Source organism: Pimephales promelas, chromosome 3, assembly GCF_988280905.1.
Source record: "Pimephales promelas chromosome 3, fPimPro1.hap1.1, whole genome shotgun sequence".
NCBI classification, from domain to species: domain Eukaryota; kingdom Metazoa; phylum Chordata; class Actinopteri; order Cypriniformes; family Leuciscidae; genus Pimephales; species Pimephales promelas.
The window spans coordinates 6,335,089-6,350,000 of NC_142771.1; the positions used below are offsets into that span (position 1 = coordinate 6,335,089).

Below are 14,912 nucleotides of genomic sequence, written 5' to 3' on the forward strand. Positions count from 1 at the left end.
GTGACTTTATCTCACAATTCTGACTTTATATCTCACAACGCGCATATAAAGTCAGAATTGTGAGATTTAAACTCGAAATCCTGAAGAAAACAATGGGTAACACTTTATTTTGCGACCCGCAAACAACTGTGTAAGTACACCGAAATTACGGTGTACATTTCTGAAATTATAGTGTACTTCCGTCTAAGTACAAGGGAACGATATGTTAAGTTTTGGGTAATAAAGGGGTAACAAACAGATATACAACCTGCAAATAACTTTGTACAAACAAAGTACACTGAGTACAATATATATATATATATATATAATGATAAAATTAAATTTATTGGCTTTTCTTACTAGATTACTACAAAAGTCAAAATAATTTGTTTCTACTATGATTTTAATTTAGACCGTACCATGTGGTAATTAGTACTCACCTTATCCCATTGAATTGCAATGACACTTAAATGTCAGGGCAAATATACTGTGTATTAAAACGTTTTTTTTTTTTTTTTTTTTTGATAACAGTACCTTTCTCTGTAATTAAAGTGCAAATAATGTTGTTTCGTATTGCTACATAGTAAGTAGCATTTGTTACTCCCTTGTTCTGTGTAGTTACAGGGTAAGTGTAACTCCTGCGGGCTGTAAATTAAAGTGGTGCTTGTTACCCCTTTATTACCCCAAACTTAACATATTGTTGGCTCCACACCACAAAGTGATTTTAATGAAACTGGCTATATTCTCAGGGCTAACAGTAAAACAGCCCTCAGCTTCAGTTTCAATGTCATTGATTTGTTAGAATCGATGGTATCCCGCTATTGACGGCTCACTGCAATCTCCCGCTGCCCTTCACAGCGGTAGTGCTACTCAAAAACAGCCGTGTTGATTTTAAACTCTTCAATAATGCATCGAGTCTGTGTTTGACTAATCGTAGCGCAGCGGTTGTGTGTCTTTAGAGTTAGCGGCATCAGAGCTAAAGCTTCTAAAAGTGTAAAAATAGAGATAGTCCAGTGCATCCATAGTCCAGTGCATCCATACCCCTTTATTACCCCAAACTTAACATATTGTTCCCTTATACCTACACGGAAGTACACTATAATTACAGAAACGTACACCGTAATTTCGGTGTACCTACACAGTTGTTTGCGGGTCGTAAAATAAAGTGTTACCAAACAATGTAGTATTTTTTTCCTTAGAATTGGACCTTTTAACTTGCAATTGCAAGTTTCTCACAATTCTGAGAAAACGTCAGAATTGCTACATATAAACATAAGGAAAACAAGTCAGAATTGCTATTACTAATTTCTATAGTTTATAACATGCAATTGCTACTTTATGTCATGATATTCTGACTTTATATCTCGCAATTCTGAGAATAAAGTCAGAATTGTAAGATGTAAACTTTAAAGCAATTGTGAGATAAAAAATATTTTAAAATGTTTTATTCTGTGGCGCAAACAAGCTTACATTTTCTTTTGAAGAACAGTTGGGCAAGCAAAAAATGTCAAGAACTTTTTGTACCTTTTTGTTTTTAAAAGTAAAGGCATCTTGAAGGTGAACAAGTGTTTTGGCATCCATGTCAGAGGACTTTTTTTCCACATAACTAGTACAAACCTCTCACTCACAGACCGCCCTGCATCTCAGTAAACAACAGGGTGTCCACCGATCCCAGCAGAGAACTGATCATTATTTCTGCTGTTTTCCTTCAGTTTAGTTTGAATGAGACCAGCAGTGAACTATAGTGGCCTTCAGATGCAGCACAATCTCCACCCTAAGACACTAGCGAAAGAACAAATAAAAGCCCCACATAACAATCAGAAACCCCAGCTGAATTTTCTGCCTTTGTTTTGCTATTTACATGAACAGATTGCGATAGCGGCGCTAGAGTGCTCGAAAAGGCGGCGGTTTTGTTTGCCGGCTCACTTTTAGGAAAGTCTCTTTTGTTTGCCTGTGTTCTCCAGTCCTCCGGGTCCTCGGGAATATTTATGGCGAAGGAAAGCGTTTTGTCTGTGACAGTTAGCGGGTTGTTCGTCTATTGTGCGGACTGAATAGAAACGTCCATCTTTCAGTTCACTCGGGCTGCTGTGTTTCTCAATGAGGACGTCTATGAGCAAACCCCCCCGATTTTTGCAATGTCATCTTTTCACTGGGCAAAAAAAGAGGTTTTTTTCTCCACATAATTAAATCAGCCTTAATAAATGTGTGGCTATTTGAGAGATTAGATTGTAATCCTTAGAAAACCATTCACATTGAGCAAGGTTTGCTTCTGCGGTCAGTGTTTGCATTTGTACGCATTAGTATGACAAGACAAGAGGTCAGGGTGGTCACCGAAATGGACAAACAGTCTCAGGCGGTGACTGGAAATGGCCGCAGATAATCTAACAGAGAAACAAACTTAGCGAAACGATATGAATCCATAAAGCCGCGTCCCGCGGTAATGAGGTTTGCTGATGTCTGAGCTTTTACTTCAGCCGATGTGCACGATAGAGGTTATTATCCCCGGAGAGGAATGGAGATTTTATCTCTCCCTCCATCACGCCGTGCTCGGATGTCCTTGGATGGTTTTAGGGGCGTCCGCGAATATTTTTGGGCCGATTTAAGATCTACTTGGCTGCATAACACTGTGACAAAATAATGGCTGTTTGGATTGCAATACTGTTTGTTTACTGAATAGTCTGGGCCTACTACTTCATCACTATTGCACACAAGTGTTGTCCAAGTTAAAATAGTTTTTTGTCATCATTTTTAATGTGTACTGAAAACTGCAATATCTTATCACAACTACACAAGTAGTATTGTCAGTGTTACGTTTTTATTAAAATTTTGTGTTAAATGCAACCCGATCTCACTGGAATTCGTACGAATTTTACGAGGTGGCTAATTCGTAACAATTCGTACGTACGATTTTGCTAAATCGTACATATTTTACGAATTAGCCAATTCGTATGAATTCGTACGGATGACCTACCCCTGACCCCGCCCCTAAACATAACCGTTACGCGGGTTTAGACAAATCGTACGAATTCGTACAAATTAGCCACTTTTGAATCACTCGTACGAATTTTACGAGGTGGCTAATTCGTAACAATTCGTACGTACGATTTTGCTAAATCGTACATATTTTACGAATTAGCCAATTCGTATGAATTCGTACGGATGACCTACCCCTGACCCCGCCCCTAAACATAACCGTCACGTGGGTTTAGACAAATCGTACGAATTCGTACGAATTAGCCACTTTTGAATCACTCGTACGAATTTTACGAGGTGGCTAATTCGTAACAATTCGTACGTACGATTTTGCTAAATCGTACATATTTTACGAATTAGCCAATTCGTATGAATTCGTACGGATGACCTACCCCTGACCCCGCCCCTAAACATAACCGTCACGTGGGTTTAGACAAATCGTACGAATTCGTACGAATTAGCCACTTTTGAATCACTCGTACGAATTTTACGAGGTGGCAAATTCGTAACAATTCGTACGTACGATTTTGTTAATTCGTACATATTTTACGAATTAGCCAATTCGTATGAATTCGTACGGATGACCTACCCCTGACCCCGCCCCTAAACATAACCGTCACGCGGGTTTAGACAAATCGTACGAATTCGTACGAATTAGCCACTTTTGAATCACTCGTACGAATTTTACGAGGTGGCAAATTCGTAACAATTCGTACGTACGATTTTGCTAAATCGTACATATTTTACGAATTAGCCAATTCGTATGAATTCGTACGGATGACCTACCCCTGACCCCGCCCCTAAACATAACCGTCACGTAGGTTTAGACAAATCGTACGAATTCCTACGAGTGAGGTCGTATGAATTAGCCACTTTTGAATCACTCGTACGAATTGGTCGTGAGATAGCGTAGGTTAAATGTCATAATTTGTGACTCGTTTGCTGTATGATTAAACGAATCAATTTGTCAAAGTAGGAATGATTAAAACTACAGTTTATTAAATTATCTGTTGCCTTTGTAAAAGTATGGGTCGCTCTCAGGAGTTCAGTGAATTCAATCGTGGTACCGTGATTGGTTGTCATCTGGGCAAGAAGTCCATTTGTGAAATTACCTGGAGGGGGGATTATGGTGTGGGGTTGTTATATACTTGAGCTCACCGAGACATTTTGGACAATTTCATGCACATTTTGGCAAAAAAGTGTTAAATGCATACAAAATAAATGCATATTATGCCTTGACCCTATTTGTAAAAGTAATATAAATTCTTCTAACGATTGCAGCTACATGTCAACTAACTGTTATTAGAGGATTAGTAGACTGTCTGCTTAATACACTCTCAGAAAAAAGGTACAAAAAAGCTGTCACTGGGGTTGTACCTTTTCAAAAGCTAAACTTTTGTCCATTTTAGGTGCTAATAAGTACAGTTTAAGTGCTAATATGTAAATTTTAGGTGTTATTATGTACATATCGGGTGAAAATATATACATGTAGGTGCTAATATGTACATTTTAGGTGCTATTATGTTCCATTAAGGTACTAATATGCACCCTTTAGGTACAAAAGTGTATCTTTTGAAAAGGTACAGCCCCAGTGACAGCTTTTGTACCTTTTTTTTCTGAGAGTGCATCTGCTAACACTCTATTGTTTTGGTCCCCCAACAGATATTCAACTGACTCTAAGTAACTTGGGAACTACAAGTCAACTTATTCTTCTAACCCGAACCCTAACACCTAACCTACCAGTCTACTGCACTCTCAGAAAAAAAGGTAAACTTTTGTCCATTTTAGGTGCTAATATGTGCATTTAGGTGCTAATATGTACATTTTTGGTGCTAATATGGACATTTAGGTGCTAATATGTGCATTTTAGGTGCTAATATGTGCATTTTAGGTGCTATTATGTACATTTTAGGTGCTATTATGTACATTTTAGATGCTATTATGTACATTTTAGGTGCTATTATGTACATTTTAGGTGCTATTATGTACATTTTAGGTACTAATATGTACGTTTTAGGTGCTAATATATAAATTTTAGGTGCTATTATGTGCATTTTAGGTGGCAATATGTGCATTTTAGGTGCCAATATGTACATTTTTGGTGCTAATATGGATATTTAATTGCGAACATGTGCATTTTAGGTGCTAATATGTACGTTTTAGGTGCTAATATGTACATTTTAGGTGCTATTATGTGCATTTTAGGTGCCAATATGTACATTTTTGGTGCTATTATGGATATTTAATTGCTAATATGTGCATTTTAGTTGCTAATATGTACATTTTTGGTGCTATTATGGATATTTAATTGCTAATATGTGCATTTTAGGTGCTAATATGTACATTTTTGGTGCTAATATGGACATTTAGGTGCTAATATGTGCATTTTAGGTGCTATTATGTACATTTTAGGTGCTATTATGTACATTTTAGGTGCTATTATGTACATTTTAGGTGCTATTATGTACATTTTAGGTACTAATATGTACGTTTTAGGTACTAATATGTACGTTTTAGGTGCTAATATATAAATTTTAGGTGCTATTATGTGCATTTTAGGTGGCAATATGTGCATTTTAGGTGCCAATATGTACATTTTTGGTGCTAATATGGATATTTAATTGCTAATATGTGCATTTTAGGTGCTAATATGGACATTTAGGTGCTAATATGTACGTTTTAGGTGCTAATATGTAAATTTTAGGTGCTATTATGTGCATTTTAGGTGCCAATATGTACATTTTTGGTGCTATTATGGATATTTAATTGCTAATATGTGCATTTTAGGTGCTATTATGTACATTTTATGTGCTAATATGTACATTTTAGTTGCTAATATGAGCATTTTAGGTGCTAATATGTACATTTTAGGTGCTAGTATGTACATTTTAGGTGCTAATATGTACATTAAAGTACCAATATGCACCCTTTAGCTACAAAAGTGTACATTTTGAAAAGGTACCGCCACAGTGACCGCTTCTGTACCTTTTTTTTTTTCTGAGAGTGTACAGCCTACTAATACTCTAATGAGAGTTAGTTGAAAATTAATGTCTAAAGTGGACGATCGAAATAATGTGTAATCGTGTAAATTATTGTGGTTTATGCGGGTTTTCCACTAGCGAAATGTCTTGCTGTCTACATAAGCTTCCTATATGACAATGCTGTTTATGCAGGCAGAGGTTTTGGAGTTAGTGTATTGACAAAAAATCTCAAAGTACACCTTATTTACCCCTGCAGGGTGCATATCATTTTTGAAGGATAAAGGAAGATGATATGCACCCTGTAGGCGTAAATAAGGTGTATTTTGATATTTTTTCCCCCAGTAATATATATATATGTTTCATGTTAATATGGATAACACTGTATGAACCCTTTAGGGCTAGATGAGGTGCAAAGATGAACAGTGTGTGTACTTCTCCAGGGTCAAGCTAAAGGTAAAATATTTGCACATTTATCTCTCTCAGAGTCTTGGTATTCTCCTTCCTACAACTCTTACTTGTTTTCATGGAGAGACTGAACTTGCATCAAAAGGCAGGTATGTACTGTATGTATGCATTTTACTTCTTAAACAGCCAATTAAATCCAACAGTTGAGAGCCAAATCAATCCTGCATTATAATTCAGGACAAAATTAGTCAAAACTGAAGAGCATAGTTAGCAGACTCCGCTTTTCAACAAAACTCATGGGAATGCGAATCCTTATCCGAGACGGACAGAAACTTTATCTTCACCTTCTTCACAGAAAACACACACATGACTGTCAGGAGAGACGCGCATTCATTAAAATATCTGCGGCATTAATTCACACCTTAATGATTGACACGGGGAACAATAGACGGAGCTCGGACGCATTAATTGTTTTCTTTTAAATGATAATGAGTGACATTCTTGTGCGTTTGTGGAAGTGTGTGATTTCTGGCAATGTTGCACGGAGGGAGTTTAAACCAACTTTTAATCAGTCCGTTTGCAGTTGCACACAAGTCTCTCATTTGTTGTCTTTTTTACTTTTAACTGATGAGCTTTTTCAAGGTGTTGGATGTTTCTAATAGATTGAACATCCTTTAAAGTGCATTTAATCAATTTTTCCTCACAGGCATTTAATGAATTTTTTTAGTTTTAATAGTTTTAGTTTGAGTTAACCATAACATCACTGCACACTAGTATTGTGTCGGCATGTTCTTCAGAAAATGTGTTGCTGTGATTATTTTGGTCTTGAGTTTAAATGATCAGGCAATGAACTGCGGACTTTAGTTGAAGTTGTGTTGTAATATTCCTGCTGTGCTAAAATCAGTAGAAAACTCACACTGACTCTCTTCCAGTCAGACTGTCATTTCACATGCTGCGAAAGAAGCTGTTATGAAGACGGTTCTGCTCCAAAACATAGTGTACACGTACAAATAAAACTAAACATTGTTGGCAAGTGAAGGCTTTTCCAAAAGGAAGTAACTTGATACTTGATTTTTTTTAAATATTTTACTACACTCAAAAAATGAACTAGGGAGGTTGTGCACTTCACATAATATATTTATATATAGTTTACTTGTAATAATTATATTTTTTGATTTTAAATGGGTTTTTTTCTATTAAGGTCTATGTAATTGTCTCAACTTAACAGTACAAAATCCTAATGTGTTGTCTAAACACAAACCATTTATGTTAAGTAAAACATTTTGTACATCCAGAGGGTGGCGGTATAGTGCGAGACGACTGCCATTTTGCCCGAACGTAATTTTATTGTGTTCGATCTGCTTAAATCTATGAACAACTTAAGTTTATTTAATCCGTTTGTGTTGGATTACATGATTGATTTGTGTTGCATTAACTGAAACTGGGCGGTGCTTTTAGTTCCCAGCATGCTTTGCATATGGTTGAATTAAGAGAGCATAAATGTTAAAATTAAGTGTTATTTTATGTTGTTTTTTTTTTTTATTTAGAAAAGGGGAAGACTTGATAGTGTGTAATAGTGTTTAATGTTAAATTACATTGGATTTATTAAACCATTTATATTACAGTGGGTTACCATTGTGGAGAAGAGTGAAGCATTTTGTTTGGCTGTCGACTGATTTCATTATTTTCTATTGCTTTGAATGAAGGAGCATGTAAATCTTAGCATTCAAGATGCTAATATATAGCTAGCTAAAGTCTATCAATTTAATTAAATGTCACTGAATCAAATGAAATGTAAATGGATGATTGAATATAATAAAATGCCTTTGAATCATGTCAGGAAGCCTTTAAAAATTCACGTTGAGACTACTTAAATTTGGTAATTTAAAATTACACAATTCCATTATGTTGAAGTTACATAAACAAATTATGTTTAACGTAATCCAATTATGTGGAACCTGCTGGCAAATTAAAATTAATTAAAGCCAACATATTATTTTTTTGAGTGTAAAAGCAGTTTTATTCTGTGACGCAGTGTTGTAGTACTCGAGACTCGGACTCGTCTCGGACTCGGTCTCCAGACCATATTTTAATGGACTCGGTCTTGTCATGGACTCGTGTCCATTTGGACTCAGAATTGACTCGTACTCGAACATTTTTTTTTTAGGACTCGGAATTATTCCCGAGTCCACTCGAGTTCAATTAAAAATATTTTTCATGATTATTAATGTATGTTAATAAAATATTTCTTTAAATTGATTGACACGCCCAGTGATTGGTGATTTTCTAGTGCGCAACTGCGCATGACAAATTGTAATAAAATTACTTTTAACAACACCTACTATGTGGCCTTTTTACCCTAAACTGATCATATTTTTTAAACTCTAAGTAAATTCAGTAAAATAAAAAAAGGATTTCTCTAAGTAAATAAAAGTAAATTAGGTAATCAACCGTCACTGGTCTCGGTCTCGACTCGGACTCGACCATCTCTGGTCTCGGACTCGACTCTCTATGGACTCGGTCTTGACTCGGACTCGACTCTCTCTGGTCTCGGTGTCGACTCGGACTCGAGTGAGGTGGTCTCGACTACAACACTGCTGTGACGTAAACTAAAGTTTAAAATTAAAATGATACCCAATATTTGTGTTATACACTATTGTTTAAATGTTTGGGTTCAGTGAGATCTTTTTTTTTTATGTTTTTGAAAGAATTCTCATTTATTCGATCAAAAATACAGTAAAAAAAAAACAGTACTATTGCCAAATATTATTACAATTTAAAATATCTTTTTCTATGTGAATATCATACACTGTAAAAAATATGGACAAAGTGTCTGTGATGTCACCCGTTGCCCATATGGTATGGGCGGCGCCATAATGGAAAATCTTGGGAAAAACAAATGTTCAGAAAGGATACAGAGGTGGTATGATGTGATGTGTCAGATCATGGCCGAGACATCAAATTCCACTCGGCGCAGCCCGTTATCAGCTGTCAATCAAAGTTAACCGCCCTTATTTGTCATACATTTTATATCTAAATACGATCTAAACTGACGAGTTCGGGAAAAAAAAATCACCCCCTCACAGTTGTCAGGCACTCGAAACCTATCGAAAAATACAATAAAAGTCCATGGGACCAACCTGTAAAAGCATGAATTTATGCTGTGAAATCGGACATTTTAACATGAGGTCTATGGATATTTGCTCCCTTTTTGTGACCGACCTCTAGCGGATTTTAGATGTATTGCAGTTTTTCGTACTTCCAGGTAAGCTTCATTCTTCAGATTAGAATGTTGCCGCTTGGTGAATATATGTTAAAATGTAATCTATTCCTGTGATCAAAGCTGAATATCCTACATCATTACTCTAGTCTTCAGTGTCATGATCCTTCAGAAATCAGTCTAATATGATGATTTGATGCTCAAGAAAAAAATTTTGAAAACAGTTGCGGTAATTCATATTTTTTTGTGGATACTGTGATGTATTTTTAAGGATAGTTAAAGCAAAAAAAAATTGTACTGACCCCAAACTTTTTTACACTAGTGTATATATTTGCGCTTATTGGAGTATCATGCATCAGCTAGTTGCATGATGTGTGCAGTTGCTTCCTATAGTGTCCAAACCAGGCTCATGTAGGTTTTGTTTTGGAACATATTTTGTGTCTTTATGGGGTCTGGAGCTGCGAGTCTTCAAACTCCCCGAGGGGGAAAAACACCACGGCTTTAGTAAACAAGACAAATACACTGGGAATGAGGGAGGCGAAGTGTGCCGAATGAGAGCGCGGGAGAGAAGCGGGAATGAAGAATGGTATTGATAGAGACAGAGATGGAATGTAAACGGGGGTCTTTCTCTCTGTGGTGGGAGCCTGGGAATAATGCATGATGGGACCATTTCAAGGGAAGACGTTACCTGCAAAAAATACTGTTTTGGCCTCATTTTCTTGACTCTCTTGGTGTTGGGATTGCCAGTACAAATGTTCATATTATGAATGTATGTAAGAGCGCATATGCATTAGCAGTAAACCTATTAGCAGTCTGCAAGAGAAATCTCAACTTCTCCTAAAATGACCCAAGTTTTGCACATCAGTAGTCAAATATGATACAAAGATATTCCAGAAAGTTTTGTTTAGAAATGTATAGTTTTATAGTGTGATTAGTTTGTAATACTATTAAAAATGATCCAACAACAAATATCCCCCCCGTCCCCTCCAAAAAATAAATAAAGGATCACTGTTTATCACCACTTTAAATCCTGCAGGTAACAAATGAGTAAATGTCAAAAGTTACATTTTTGGGTGTATGGATAGATAGATAGATAGATAGATAGATAGATAGATAGATAGATAGATAGATAGATAGATAGATAGATAGATAGATAGATAGATAGATAGATAGATAGATAGATAGATAGATAGATAGATAGCGAATGGATGGATGGATGGATGGATAGTTGGATGGGTGGATGATGGATAGATGGATGGATGGATGGATGGATAGATAGTTAGATAGATAGATAGATAGTTGGATGGATGGATGATGGATGGATAGATAGATAGATGGATGGATGGATAGATAGTTGGATGGGTGGATGATAGATAGATAGCTGATAGATGGATGGATAGATAGTTGGATGGATAGATAGATGGATGAGTGGATGGATAGATAGTTGGATGGGTGGATAGATAGTTGGATAGATAGATAGATAGTTGGATGGATGGATGGATGATGGATGGATAGATAGTTGGATGGATAGATAGATAGATGGATGGATGGATAGATAGTTGGATGGGTGGATGATAGATAGATAGCTGATAGATGGATGGATAGATAGTTGGATGGATAGATAGATGGATGGATGGATAGATGGATAGATAGTTGGATGGGTGGATGATAGATAGATAGATAGATAGATAGATAGATAGATAGATAGATAGATAGATAGATAGATAGATAGATAGATAGATAGATAGATAGATAGATAGATAGCTGATAGATGGATGGATAGATAGTTGGATCGATAGATGGATGGATAGATGGATGGATAGTTGGATGGGTGGATGATAGATAGATAGATAGATAGATAGATAGATAGATAGATAGATAGATAGATAGATAGATAGATAGATAGATAGATAGATAGATAGATAGATAGATAGCTGATAGATAGATAGATAGCTGATGGATGGATGGATAGATAGTTGGATAGATAGATAGATAGATAGATAGATAGATAGATAGATAGATAGATAGATAGCTGATGAATGGATAGATAGATAGATAGATAGATAGATAGATAGATAGATAGATAGATAGATAGATAGATAGATAGATAGATGGATGGATGGATGGATGGATGGATGGATGGATGGATGGATGGATGGATGGATAGATAGATAGATAGATGGGTGGATGATGGATAGATGGATGGATAGATAGATGGATAGATAGCTGATGGATGGATGGATGGATAGATAGTTGGATGGATAGATGGATAGATAGATAGATGCACAGACATAGTACACATATAGTAAATAGACACATACTGTACAGTACACTTATGTACACTCTATATGTATAAATACACTCACAGATCGTAAACATCAAAGTGGTAATTTAAACAATTTAAATAAAATAAAAAAATAAGTAATTTCCTTATTATCAGAAAAGATAATTTTTTTTAAAGCATCCAAATCAGTGCACACATCCTTCTGTATCATTAATAACAATCTGTTAAAAGTTAAAATGAATAGATTTTTATTAATAATACAGAAGGATATGTGCACTGATTTGGATGCTTTAAAAAATGATCTTTTCTGAAATTAATGAAATGACTTCAGATGTTCCAGTGTGATGTTTGGGTCGTATCGAGCGCAGCTGCTCTGCGGAGGGCAGTGAATGGACTCAGTTTGATGTAGTGAAGGATTGGATCTGAATGTGCCTTTAATTAGGACTCTTCATTTATTGATTGCGTAAAGAGGAAACTCTGCTGTGCCAGGAACGCCTCAGAGGATGATAGACGATCCTGTTACGGGACGGGATTACTGGACACCGGTGACTCGGTTCTGCAACGTGAGATCACATGATGTAATCTGTGATGTCATCCTGAAAGTCTGATCAGAAGACATGCCATGCCACAAACACTGAGATGGGTCCCGTTCACACTGACTGCAGGTAAATCCAGGTGTCACTTCACTTCTCCTTCTGAGATTGGCTTTTTAGAGGAGCAACACAAAGTACACACTGTAAAAAATAATCGTAATTTTAACGGTAAAAATGCTACCGTGCATTTGGTTAACTGAAAGTTTATAATAACAGGTAAATAACTGTGATATAGTTTTACTGTAAAATACCGTTAAATTTACAGTTTTTGAAAGTGAAAAAGAACAACTCCTTGTATAATTTACAGTGAAAAAACGTAAATTGACCAATTCCCTGCGCCACACTTCACATTTGATGCATTTTTGTTGAAATAACTGTTTCCTCATAATTTTAATGTTTTTTTTTCTAATCAGTTGTATAGATTAGGGTTTTATGTTGCATTTAATGTTGTTCAATTAACGTTTATTGCATTTTTTAATTTCACGTGTGTTACCATGATGGTGTTTAATGTTTGTGTGCAGCTTGTTTATATAAATATTTACCTTCTAATGGAAGACAACTTTTGATGAGCTTTGATTGCTCACGTAACTCTCATCACTACTGTGATGATTGATGGTTGTCAGTGTATTACAATGGTATAAAACAGAAATCAATTTCTTTCAAAAGGTTGGTATATCAACAGATTTCAGAAAATGAAATACGGTTAATTACTGTAAAGGTGATTACGGTTTATTACTGTGATTACAGTTTGAATGTATTTTTTACAGAATTGTTCTGGCAACCAAAGTTGGCAGCATTATTCTGTAAAAAATAGGGGATTTTTTTTACATCGATACATGTATACGTATTCCTTCATGCGACACCGTTTTAACGGCGCATAGGACAGAAATATCCATCCCGATCTCACAGGAATTCGTACGAATTTTACGAGGTGGCTAATTCGTAAAAATTCGTACGACCTCACTCGTATGATTTTGCTAAATCGTACATATTTTACGAATTAGCCAATTCGTATGAATTCGTACGGATGACTTACCCCTGACCCAGCCCCTAAACATAACCGTCACATGGGTTTAGACAAATCGTACAAATTCGTACGAGTGAGGTCGTATGAATTATTACAAATTAGCCACTTTTGAATCACTCGTAGGAATTTGTACGAATTGGTCATGAGATAGCGTAGTAATATCAGGTTCTTCATGTGGATGATTTGGTTAAAGTTCCCCTGGAGTCAATCATTTTATCCCTTAAAACGGATCTTTGATCACTAAATCGTACATATGTTACGAATTAGCCAATTCTTATGAATTCGTACGAATGACTTACCCCTGACCCCGCCCCTAAACATAACCGTCACGTGGGTTTAGACAAATCGTACAAATTCATACGAGTGAGGTCGTATGAATTATTACGAATTAGCCACTTTTGAATCACTCGTACGAATTTGTACGAATTGGTCGTGAGATAGCGTAGAAATATCAGGTTCTTCATGTGGATGATTTGGTTAAAGTCCCCCTGGAGTCAATCATTTTATCCCTTAAAACGGATCTTTGATCACTAAATCGTACATATGTTACGAATTAGCCAATTCGTATGAATTCGTACGGATGACTTACCCCTGACCCTGCCCCTAAACATAACCGTAACGTGGTTTTAGACAAATCGTACAAATTCATACGAGTGAGGTTGTATGAATTATTACGAATTAGCCACTTTTGAATCACTCGTACGAATTGGTCGTGAGATAGCGTAGAAATAACAGGTTCTTCATGTGGATCATTTGGTTAAAGTCCCCCCGAAATTACATATTTAAATGTTTTTCCTGAAAAAAAGTCTTAAAATATCTTCAATGTAACTCGACACCCTCGCCTCGTTTAGTATTCGTGGTTCTATGAATATGCAAATGAGCTCCGCCTCCACTCACTCCGCTTTGAGATCCACTGGTTGACGATGACACGTTGATCTGATTGGTTACAAGTTAGTTTGAATTCCTACTAAGAACTGAATTAGAGAGCTCTGCAATCGTAATTGTTACTAGTAAGAATTGAATTGTAAACTTCTCTAATTGAATTATTACTAGTAAAAATGAAATTACGAAGAGTAAGGCTTGGTACAATACTCAACTGTTCCTGTGTAGTTATTCATTAATGAAGGAACAGTATTGTGAAGTGTTACCCAAACTTTAGTTCACTGTTAAAGATAATGAAGCTTTAAGATGATCTATCCGAGACGCTCCTCCGCGGTTCTCCAGGTGGACGTGTTTGCACATTCGTGTGGATGGATTGTGCTTGTTTCCCTCTCTGTAATGGGACGTGGAGCTGTAATGGTGTTGGAGGTGTTGGAGATGGAGCTGGTGTGTAATGGCTCCTGTGCTCATTATTTCACAGGCGATGAGGCCTCGGAGAGTCCAGCGTTTCTGCTCCAATGAGTCCAGCATACATCACCGATCCGCGTGTGTGTGTGTGATTCAGGGACTC

At 36.4% G+C, this 14,912-nt stretch overlaps 1 long non-coding RNA gene across 3 annotated transcripts in view; it reads left to right on the forward strand.

Moving 5' to 3' along the window:
* Positions 1 to 14,912, forward strand: part of LOC120466538 (uncharacterized) — a 30,586-nt gene that overhangs the window by 12,847 nt on the left and 2,827 nt on the right. The window contains exons 4-7 of one of the 3 annotated variants that reach the window (XR_016150642.1): positions 4,615 to 4,719; positions 6,417 to 6,487; positions 12,312 to 12,507; positions 14,823 to 14,912. The exon at positions 14,823 to 14,912 is cut by the window's right edge and continues 401 nt beyond it. This is a non-coding gene — a long non-coding RNA (uncharacterized LOC120466538). The remainder of the gene's footprint in view (positions 1 to 4,614; positions 4,720 to 6,416; positions 6,488 to 12,311; positions 12,508 to 14,822) is intronic. The other 2 variants (XR_016150639.1, XR_016150641.1) reach the window with 2 other exon arrangements.